The following is an 11,715-nucleotide window of genomic DNA, read 5'->3' on the forward strand; positions in this document are numbered from 1 at the left end:
AGCGGTCAGTTCCACAAGGAGGTCTTTCCGCAAGGATTTTTTTTCCCACACAGCTTTCCAAATTCTACACAAGGAACAGAGGGAGAGAATGTGCTGCAAGAAGAGGACAGGGTCATAATTAACATTTGGAAAGGGCCCCTTCTGGCAAGACGTTTCTGTCACATCTTTCTCCTTCTCTTACACATTTCTATAGAAAGCGATTGCATTCATGTTGTATTTATTTGATCTGATGGCCCCCTTCTCCCGGATTGTAAGGCCAGCCATATACTGGCAGATATCAGATTGATATCAGATGGGTTAGCTGCACTGTTAGATCTGCAACTTTTGACTTCAACGCTTCGGCTAAATAAACACAAACATTTTTAGTTTAAAAGAGAATCTGTCACCAAGCTAAAAAAATAGTTAATAGCAAAAGAAGTATCAAGTATTTTAAATGCTTAGCATTTTTCTTTCTATAGACAACATTTTACTCACTTACAATCTGCCTTTGAACTTATGGGGTTATTCACAAAAGGGTGAAGAGTTTGGAGAAGGCAGGAGAAGTGCACAATCTAGGACAACATAGCGGAACTGGAAAGTGAGCTGAATTGGAGAATTTTTCCGAATCATCTATGTTGTCCTAGATTGTTCACTTCTCCTGCCTTCTCCGGACTCTTCCCCCTTTTGTGAATTGAACCCCTTAGGATGTAACCACTCCAGGATGAGTCAATCCCCTAGCCCGGCTCCCTCCCTTGCATATCATAGCCATCTCCTCCTCTGGGGTTGTTTAATTAATTTCTGTGCTGGCCCAGATCCCCTACCCTCACCTAGCTGCATTACCTTTAATATAACAGCCAGGGGAAGAGTAAAGAGTAATACAATAGAGTTATAACTTTGAGTTTGTTGGGGCTGCTGACATCACATTCAAGATGGTTGTGCCCAGCAGAAATCTCAGGGCCTTTGGATGTCTACACAAGGGAGGCTTTTAAATAACATGCATATTATTTGTTAAATGCACATATAATATTATGGGAACATTGTTGTTAAAATGAATGATCTAGTGACAGGGTCTCTTAAATGAAAGCCTCACAGGTTTCTAAACTCTAGACACTGAGTACATACAACAGAGGAAGGGTCTGGGATGGAAGAGTATATAACCTAAAAGCTAAGAACAGGCCATATATTAGCCAAAGGCTGAGGCTGTTAACACACACCAAAACATAACAATAGGATCCACACTTAGGTAACTAAATGTAATCAATCGAGAACCTTTGAAAGGGGTACTCAGGCTTAGGGGAGTGTCTCAAAGGGACAGTCACTACTCTTTCTGGATTGTTTGGGCACAGGTCAGGCAAGACACACAGGCAGCAAAGGTATCAAACCCTGGGGCTATCCATAGCTTACCCATATAGCCTTCTGAAGCCTGATAAATGCATGATACAGCTAGAGCTGCACTGCCATTAAAGCAGAAGTAAGTCACTGTGAAAAATTGATGGGTGCATAGGTAAAGGTACTTCCTTATTGGATGACGACTTTTCTTACCAGTGTGCCCTTCTCCAGTGCTGTAGGATCAATTGGTCCCTCATTCTGTCCCCTACCGCCACCATCTCCGCCGCCGACACTTCTGGGGAGGAGGCGGGGCCCGGTGACGGAGAAGGAAGCAGGCCTGGTGACGGAGGAGGCGGTTCCCATCAGCGAGCGTGGAGGAAGAGGAGGCGGACAGGTAGGGAGTGCGACCAGCCCACCTGTGGGTGACCCTGCAGAGCCCAGGTGGTGCAGAGAACAGGAATGGCGAGTGTTTACAGCCTTATTTTTTGGGTATCCCCTAGGGTTGCCACCTTTCCAGGATTCACCCGGACAGTCTGGGTTGTGAATGCTGTGTCCTGGTTTCATGGCAGCAGAAACCCGGATACAAGATTTCAGGCAGACAGGGACAACCAAAATTAAGATAGGGGCCACTGGCCCCCCACTGAAAATAGTCTCAACTGTAATATTTATGAATGGGAGGCGCTATTTACATATGAGCAAGCCACGACTCATTCTCCCCCAAAAATGTCCGCTCGTCACTAGAGTGTTCAGGTTTCGCTTGAAGAAAAGGTGGCAACCCTAATATCCCCTGATTGCAAAAATTTTGAATTTCAATAGGGTTGCTTTAAGAAATGAATTTAACACTCCCAGGTCAGAGCTGAAGGGGTCCTACAGTGTTTTGAGAAAACAGATTGAAGCCTTTAAAATGTGTTGAAAATTCTTGCTGAACCTGAGCTAAGATTAGAAAATGATGACATTTGTCTTAAAATGCAGCAATAACCCTTAGGGCTCATTCACAATAACTACAGAGTAAAACGCAGCGATCTACCATGTGACTAGTGTCTGCTAGGTGGCAGCAGTGAACAGCAGTGCCCAAGGACCCGTTTTCCTTTTTTATTTTTGGTTTCTTTTCAAAAAGTACACGCTATTCTTGTCTTCAGACAGCAGTGCTTTATATCGTGCTACGGTGACCTCCCATGGCATGCAGTGCACTGTGGAAAAATGCGGCGTGGCTACATTATACCACAGCCTGACGCACCCCCATGTTATAGTGTGAATGGGGCACATAGAAAACAATTATATTCTATGTGCTGTATTGGTGACTGGCATTGGTCCTGTGCAAAATAATCCAAGTCATTGCACATAGTGTGAGCAAGCCCTTAAAGAACAACTCCAGGCAAAGGGGAATTTAACCCTTGCAGTGGGGCTACCCCCATTAAGTGCTCATTTTGGTCTATGGTTTACAATAAAAAAGATACACTCACCCGATCATTAGTCCTGCCTGGCTGCTAGACCAACGAAGGGGAGGGCGATCAGTGCAATCTTTCACAGTTGCACCTCTCATCCCTGCAGCAATGGAAGATCACAGCGGTGTAGAGTATCCTGTCTTATGGAAGGGGTGTTTATTACAGCAACCAGAAGGACAAAGGAGATTATTCATTAGGGGTAACCTATGTGGCTTGTGTTGTAGCCCTCAAAACATTTTGTTTACTGAAGCCCAGCTTTAAAATATATTTTTTCTGAACTTTTAGAATGTTAGTAATAACTGTAAATGTGATCAAACATGTACAGGATAGAAAGCCCTGTATTTCAACTTCACTTAGAACACCATATACAGTATACGAATGTCCTGTGTGACTTGGTTTATATGCAATGGAAGTTTTGGAGATCATTTGTCTGTGAAGTTGGCCACTGGCCCAGACTAAGTACAAGAATGGCGCTTTCTGTTTGCTGGATTGCTTTCAATACCCTTTTCTTGGAGATATTTAGTAACAAAGTGACACCAATCACACAGTCAGCAGGAACCTAGATGTGCTTGCAGCTTGTTACCATGAGCACATGTCAATCAGGCTTATTTAAAAGAGAATTTTAATATTAAAACAGCCCCACAAATAATAAATTGGAGCAGGAGTAGAAACTATCAGGATACACCTCCAGCGCCACCTGCTGGTAGATGAGGAACTGCAGTCAGTCTATTTAACCCCTTATGGACAAAGGCCTTTTTTTCATTTTTTGTTTACAATCCACATTTTAAGCCTGAAAATTACTTAAACCCCCAAACATTATCAGGTTTATTCACAAAAGGGTGAAGAGTTTGAAGAAGGCAGGAGAAGTGAACAATCTAGGACAACATAGCTGAACTGGAAAGTGAGCTGAATTGGAGGATTGTTCCAAATCAGCTATGTTGTCCTAGATTGTTAACTTCTCCTGCCAAAGTGACATTTGAGATGTTTTTTTTCCTACTACAGTCTGCAGAAGAGGAAGCCCGGGAGACACGGCGGGGGTGTTGGATGGGGGGGCAGCCACTTTACCGGATCATAGAAACGATCTGGTGGCAGCATGTGGCCTGGTTTGGTGGCAGAGGGAGCTCTTGCTCGCCCCCCCCCTTTCCTGCACTGCCAGGCTGCTGCCCGGATTAAGGGTCTTATATGGGATTTTAGGGGGAGGTCACACTTTTTTGGCATTGGGCTCCCCCTTAGTATGAATTGTCAGGAGAACTGCACAGTGTTTTTATTATTATTTCTGTGGACTATTTAACACTTTTGTGTATTCTGTGACAACTGTAAGTTTCTTTATTTGTTTACAATTTGTAACAATATTCTGTTACTTTGTTTTAATTCAGGATACAAGTCCAGAATGTCAACAAAGAGCATAGAATCCGAAGAGCTGTAAATGACACACAGCTTTCCCTCTTCTGTTTTGTTCTGAATAAAATTTGGATTTATCTGAATTTTGTTATCAAGCATTCAGATACGTTTGGATTGGTTAATTCTGTCATTCCAAATTCAGATGCATCCGAATTTACGGAAGTTTGTACGGATTTCAATTCGGAACAAAATGAATCGCTCTTGTCTACTGTCTACCCCTGTTCTAGGGTGAGGTGGATAAGATTAGAGAAGAATTGTGGTTGTAGTCCACAGTAACCATTTATCATTCTTAGCCCCATGATAGGAAAATAAGCAGGTTCACTTTAGTTTTTACAAACAAGCTCAGTGGCGAGCACCTGTAGCAGAATAATTATCTTGTAATGAAATATTAATATGTAGAAAAGAGGCAACACTGAAAGCGACAGCTGGGGGCAGATTTGAGCCTCAATGAAAGAATTGTTGAAAGAAGAGTAGAAGACAGCTGCAGAGTGGAGTGTTTATCCTAAGAGCTTCCCAGAAGGATCCTACTATGAATTAACGAAATGTGACTAAATTTGAGGTAAAACTGAACTCCAGCAAGCAGCTTTATGAACAGATGATGTACATACAGTATATGGAATCTGCTTTAGATGCCATAGGATTTCTATTTCTGTCCATTAAGTTCTAAGATTTACACAGCTCTGTCACAAAGTACTAATAGGGCCACAAAATAAAGAAGTGGCCCTGTAAAATTGTAACCCCCAACTTCTCCCCATTTTTTTATTTAACAACTTTATTTCAATTCAATTTATAGCAAATAAGAAAGTTAGAAATGTGGGTTGCGCTGTTTTCTTTATTTTTCCTTCAAGTCTGCATGGTGTTGCTGGGGAGACGCTTCCTTGTTCTGAGAAGCTCAGGTTAGGACTGATTTTGGTCCAAATCTCAGGTCATCCCTGTTTGAGTTAATAAAAGTTCAAATGAAAGATTGATTTACCCACTTGCTGCCCAGACGATTGTAAATAAACAGCTGGACGCAGACTCTTGACGTCTCATGCATGCACCCCTATCATACACATTATTTACAGCCGACATAGGCTGTTGCATCCAAGATATGCTATAGAGCTGCCTGATCACTTGTACAGTATGGTCATGGGAGTGTGCCCCCTCTCTCCACCACTGGCTATCCTGGGTTCCGCTGTCCTCCATGCAGGCCCAGGACTGGCACGGTGGATCTCTGTGGCTGGATCAGAGGGGCACTCTTTTACTGGCTGATCTCCCCTCAGATCACTGCACCTGGAAGTGATGTGTACTACATCACTTCCAATTTCTGCCTGTCATTTCTCCGGCTGCTGTAGCTAGAGAAGAAGCTGGTGAAGCAGATCTCCGCGTCCATAGTAACAGGAGGCGGGAGGCAGGAGGGGAGGTGAGTCACAGGAGGCGTGTGTGTGTCACACGTCCCGCCCCGCCCCCTGCAGTGCACACATCAAAAATAAAAAATCCAGGGTAGGAAAAAAAAAGGAATTCAGTGTCTAAGGGCTTGTTCACACCAATTGTGATGCGTTCCAGAGTGGCAGCTGCTGGAACGCACCACAATCGCTCACAAAATGTCCCCCTGCGTTCTGGGGCGTGGCAGTGCATTGAATTCAATATGGGCACAACCACTATAATGGCCTCAGACATAGAGGGGGGGAGAGCACCCACCTCAGAAGCAGCCTTATAGGTGCGCATCAGGTGTGGAGCAATCCCCTCCGCATGAGCCTTGTAGTATTCCACCGGGAATCCGTCCGGTCCCGGCGTTTTACATGTTTTTAGGGAGGCGATCGCTAGCTCCAGCACCCTGGTCGTGAAGGGGGCATCCAATGCCATACGAGAGTCTAGGGGGAGGGCCGGGAAGTCAATGTCATCTAGATAGTCAGCCAGGTCACGAGCAGAGTAGTCTGCTCCGGAACGATACAGGTCCTTATAGAAGGAGGTGAAGTGGGCAGTAATTCCCACAGGGTCCGTCACAGCCGACCCATCCGGGTTCAGCACCCTGGAGACACTGCACGCCCCTACCCCCTCCCGCACCAACCAGGCCAACATTCTACCGTTCCGTTCGCCTTCCGCAAATATTCTCTGTGACTGGTACAATAAGCACCTGCGGGCAGCGTCCGTACGCGTCAAGTTAAGGTCTCTGTGCACACTCTGCAATTCCGTGTATAGCTCGGGTTCCTTGGTGTCCGCGTACCTACGCTCCAATTCTCCCGCCCCTCAGCTTCAATTATTTGTCCCCGCAACTCTGCACTAGTCTTCCTGATCACATACTGGTACTGTCCCCAAATAAAGGCCTTAGAGGAATCCCATTCCATCGCCGGGGATGCCGTCCCCCAATATGATATCAGAGGTCTAATAGATGTCTCTATAAAGAGGACCTGTCATTGGGAGATGTGTATGGCCCTTACACAGAGCCGGCGCTATTGTACAAACACCTCAAGCGGCTGCTTGAGGACGCTGGTGGGGCACAAAGATGGTATCATCCGGCCAGCAGGCAAACGGCCTCAGATATCTGGAGCAATGTTATGGATCTCCGTCAGCTGTAATGTTAGGGCCGCCTCTGCCTCCTGTTCTGTGAAGGCTGATTTTTGAGTTGCTAAAGCTGCTCTATGTTGGTGGCTGTGAGCCCTGACGTCCTGTCTGTGAAGCGGCTCGCAGAAATTCCTTCTGGCCGTCCACTGTGAGTAATGTCAGATGTCTGCACTGTCTTCTGCTCCCGAGCTGCAGGTAGGGGGAGGGGTGTGTATTTCTTGTTGTAATAAGTAAATAAAGATAACTGGCCTTAGCCTTTTTCCCTCTGCTTTTCCTAAAGTGTGTTCAGAATAATAAAATGACATTCCTTTCACCCCTTCTCAACATTCTTCTCTCCTTCACTGACCTGTTTCTGACCCCCACAATGAACAGCATCTTAGGCCAGGTTCCCACCTGGGCGATCCGTGACCGGGCGGCAATCGTGCACGAAACTGCGCGCTCATGGAATCACTCCCCACTGCCAATCGCGCAGTCCTCCGGTGACCCAGAACTCAGTATATAACGGGCTATTGCCTGCTATATGCTGAGAGCTCCACAGCCGGGACGGATCCCAACAATACTATAGAGATCCACCCAGCTGGCTGGCTGATTGATAGCTGGCTCTGCCTCTCTAGAACCAGAGCCAGCTGTGCACTCCCATTTCCCCGTCCGTTTCTTCAGTCAGCGCTGGAGGATCGTAGAGGGGAGGGGGGAATCCCTGCGGGGAGTGGTGACTGACAGTCTCCGCTCTCTGCAGGGTCAGGATTGGGAAATCAGCGATCGGCAGTGTGTGTTCTCTGACTTCCCGATCAACAGAGCCGACCTGTGATAGCTTCTTTGTCACAGACGGGCTTGAATTATGGGCTAGAGTGGTTTTCACTCATCCTATAATTCTTCTTTACCGCCATCCACTGTCTTCATTTCACAGTCCCATGACATGCACACACTTGACCACTTAATTGGACCCTCCTGCTCCTAGTGAGGAAATGTCTTCAGGTTTTGGGGTAGACGGAACAATGTGGTCAGAGCTGGCACTAGTGTAAAAATGCACCTTCGCCTGTTTAGGCAAAAATCCTTGTACCCGCACTGCCCTTACACATCTCCATGCCAGGCTCTTTGCAACCTGGGACACTCTGACCGGAAAGGGGGTGGCAGGTACATTGGTACATTCCCAACATTCTGCAGCAGAGTGGCCAGTATACAACAAATGTGCCGCTCGGCCGGCTGCCCCCCACATGACTGAAAGAGATGCCACCTGACGCCTCAGGCTGCCTTATTAAAGGGACAGCCCTGGCTACCTGTGATACTGTATTAAAGCTAAAAAAGCAACAACAAAAAAACAGCACACTGAGGCTTATGAATTAAATTGTAACTATTTCTCAATCAATCCAAAACAAAAACTAACTTGATAGCAGACTGACTGGTCATTTGCAGAAACTGTGCATTTAAATAAACACAATAAATCCTGTGCTTCTATCTAGTCAGCTCTGGACTGATCTCTTCATACATGTGTGAAATTTGACGTAATTAACAGGCAAGTGTCCCTGCATATATTCTGACATTCTGCAGTGAATGGTCAACATATTAGCAGTAAACTGATCCCACTGCACACAACAGACCAGTTATGGCATCGGAGGAGAGGGGATTTAATTGTAAGAATATTATGTGTGGCGATGCTTGTGTGATCAACTTAAAAAAAATGCCCTGAGGGGAATCAAAACTGGAGCAGACAGAATCTGGAGCATTTGCCCAAAGTAACCAATCCGCTTCTCTCTCTTGATGTGTCCAGGGATAGTGATCGATTCCTAACTGCATATAATCGTATCACATATGATTACATGCGGTGTGCAGGCATTTACATGCAGCAGCTGTCACCTGATCATTAACTTGAACGTGTGACATTTGCCGCTTGTTAGGCCTGGTTCACACCTAGGTGATTAGGCTGTTGAGCTGTTTTTGCACGTTTATTGCACTTTTTTTAGTGCGATTTTGCTTTGAAAACAGCGCAGTTTTCAATGCATAGAAATGTCTATGGGAGTAAAACCGCCCGGCATCAGCCTGAAAATAGCTCCTGCAGGCGATTTCAGCCGCGCAACGCAAAGGTGTGAACAGCCTCCATTGACTTGAATGCAGATCTGTGTTTTGTGCGATTCCGCACGGCTAAATCCACGCAATAAATCACCTAGGAGTGAACCAGGCCTAAACGCCAGATTAGAGATTCCTGCTGCAGGAAAACCCCATTTCCTGATGCAGTAATCCCTAAACACACTTAAACTTACAGTGTGAATGCGCCCTAATACTCACACACACAGAAATACAACCCATCCCACTAATACACAATAATAACCTCCCCGGCACACATAAAATAATACACTCTCCTTGTTCCCCGCCCCCCCAGCAGACATAAAATAATACACTCTCCCCTCGTTCCCCGTCCCCCCTTGCACACATAAAATAATACACTTTAAAGTCAGCTTTGATGTATTTGGGGTGTTTAGTAGTAGATAGTAGATAGGCATAGTAGACCCTACTTAAACCAGAAGGGCTCTGTTTCTCACTGATATTTACCGATCCTCCGCTCGGCCACACACAGAGTGGCTGTCATCCTGAAACTGACAGGATGACAGCGACTCCGATCTCCTCACCGCTCGGATACCCGCTGTTTCAGCTCTTCCCAGCAGGGGAGAGCAGCGGGGATCCATGCAGGCACAGATCCCTCAGGAGCGGCTCCAGCTAGGGACAAGAGGCTCCAGATGCGGTGCCGGCAGGGGTGGGGGCGCCCGGTATTTTTGTTAATAGCGGTCATCAGCGGCTTGTGAGCCGCTGATGACAGCTAATAATTTAAAGGGGACGGTCCAGGGAACAGTTTTGGTATAAGTTCATAGTCGGTAAAGAGACGATGAGCTTATAGCAAAACTGTGAATGCCACCGCAGTACGGCATACTGACCTGGCCAGCTGGGAACAGTTTTGTTCCGCCGCATGCCTTACGGCGGTGGCAGGGGAAGGGTTAAAGCGTTGTCTTTGGACTTTTTGGGGTACTGAATTTTGTCGCAGTTTCACGGACGCACACAATTTTAAACCTGGGCATGATGGGTATCTATTTACTCGTTGTAATCTCATCTTTTATATTTAATTTTTTTTAAATGGGTATTTTGTTGTGTTTTGGGGTATAAAGTGCATTTTTCACAAAATGTTGGGGTTTGATAATACGTTGTGCTAATATCGTGCAACAAAAAAATTTGCAACTGCTGACATTATATTCTACCGGGTCTTAGCTTTCAGAAAATTCATAATGTTTGCGGGTTTGAAGTAATTTTGAGGCCTAAAATGTGGATTATAACATTGGTGCAAAAAAAAGAAGAAAAAAAAGGCCTCGGTGATGAAGGGGTTAAAGTGACACTAAACTCAGGAGGTAAATCTTAAAAATGCATCCAAGTACCTTAACTAGTAACATAAATGTATATTATTTGTGTATCACTCGGCTGTAGATCCTCAAATCATCTCTGAATTGGTGCTGACACTGTCCTTCCATCTGGAGGGTGGCTACTTTTGTTCCCCGTGGTCCCTGTGTGTGTTGTAAAGTAGTCACCACTCCAAGCTCACTCTCATGATGGACTACAATCTCATGTTTAGTTTACTCATTTGTATTGAGATTGTAGTCCATCACGGGAGGGAGCTTGGAGCTAGGGTTGCCAACTTTTACTTCAAGTGAAACCCGAACAGTCTAGCGCCTTGCATGGCATTTTTTTGGGGGAGAATATAGAGAAGAGAGCAAGGAGAGGCAGCCAGGAGAGAGAGGAAGGAAAGACAGCCAGGGAGGAAGTAAGGAGACTAGCTATAGAGGACTAAAAATCACAGCAATACATTGTACAGCAATACAAAATAATATGAAGCTACATACTTTGTGTTGCTCCGGGGTGGCAACCTGATGTCTCCAGGGACTCAAGTGGCCTTTGCGGGCACTCACTAGGGCTGTTCGTGCTCTCAGGTGGACTCTGCATCCTCTCAGATGCACTCTGCGAGTTCTCAGGTGGGCTGTGTGGACTCTCAGGTGGACTCTGCATCCTCTCAGATGCACTCTGCGGGCTCTCAGGCGGGCTGTGCAGACTCTCAGGTGGTCTATGTGGATTTCTGAGGTGGGCTGTGCGACTCAGGTGGGCTCTGCGGACTCTCAGGTGGGCTCTGCGGACTCTCAGGTGGGCTGTGCGGGCTCTGCAGGGTCTCAAGTGGGCTGTGCGGGGTCTATGGTAGACTCTGCAGCAGTGTGCGGTGGAGTGATTTCTTTGGCTCTGTCTCTAATGTTAAGGTACTTGAAATGTATTTTTTAAGATTGAACTCCTTAGTTTAGTGCCACATAAAAAGGCCCCTCCAGACCCTCCAATCACACAATATTATGTAACCTTGTGTTCAATCCTTTCTCTTTTACACTTTCAGAATCATCAACAGTACAAAACAACTGTCTAAATATGTTTTGTGTTATTTTGGTTCTCTTTTTCCCCAGAGAAGAGCTAGTTACAGTCTTCTGCATGGAAAGGGGTATGTCCCAGCCCTTCCCCCTGAAGTCACTTTAGATGTGAGCTCCAGCAGGCAGACTGCAGGCCTGTGACATCACACTGACGGCTGTGGCAGCAGCTGCTAGTGTAGGAGGGCAGTCTCCATCTCCTCTTCTTCTGCAGGGCTGCACAAGACTTCTATACGGTCAGGATCCCCAGCTCACTTCACCCTGCAATCAGCCCTAGAAGACACCTCAAGAAAGTAAGTTTTAATGTCATTCTTTGTTCTTTTGCTCACACAATGGGCATTGCAACTGGCACAGTGCCCAGGACCTTCACAAGACATTTAATCTTTTCCATGCGGCACTAGCACACACTGATATGACCACATATGCAGATTCTCTTGTGTGTCTATTAAAAGAAACGATCACATATTTCCTATTTTTGTAGACTTTTCTACACCGATAGTCTAGATTAACTTTGGTTTCTTTCAAATGAAACTATTTACTTTTACAGTGACAATGATAATATAATATATATATAT

The 11,715-nt window shown here is 45.7% G+C and overlaps 1 protein-coding gene across 1 annotated transcript in view; it reads left to right on the plus strand.

Moving 5' to 3' along the window:
* Positions 1-11,262: 11,262 nt before the first annotated feature.
* ANXA6 (annexin A6) overlaps positions 11,263-11,715 on the plus strand; it is an 84,057-nt gene continuing 83,604 nt past the window's right edge. The window contains exon 1 of the mRNA XM_018555595.1: positions 11,263-11,433. The gene's annotated coding sequence lies outside the window, so the exon portion shown is untranslated. The remainder of the gene's footprint in view (positions 11,434-11,715) is intronic.

The sequence above is a fragment of the Nanorana parkeri genome, unplaced genomic scaffold (genome assembly GCF_000935625.1).
Source record: "Nanorana parkeri isolate BGI_ZX_2015 unplaced genomic scaffold, ASM93562v1 scaffold203, whole genome shotgun sequence".
NCBI lineage: Eukaryota > Metazoa > Chordata > Amphibia > Anura > Dicroglossidae > Nanorana > Nanorana parkeri.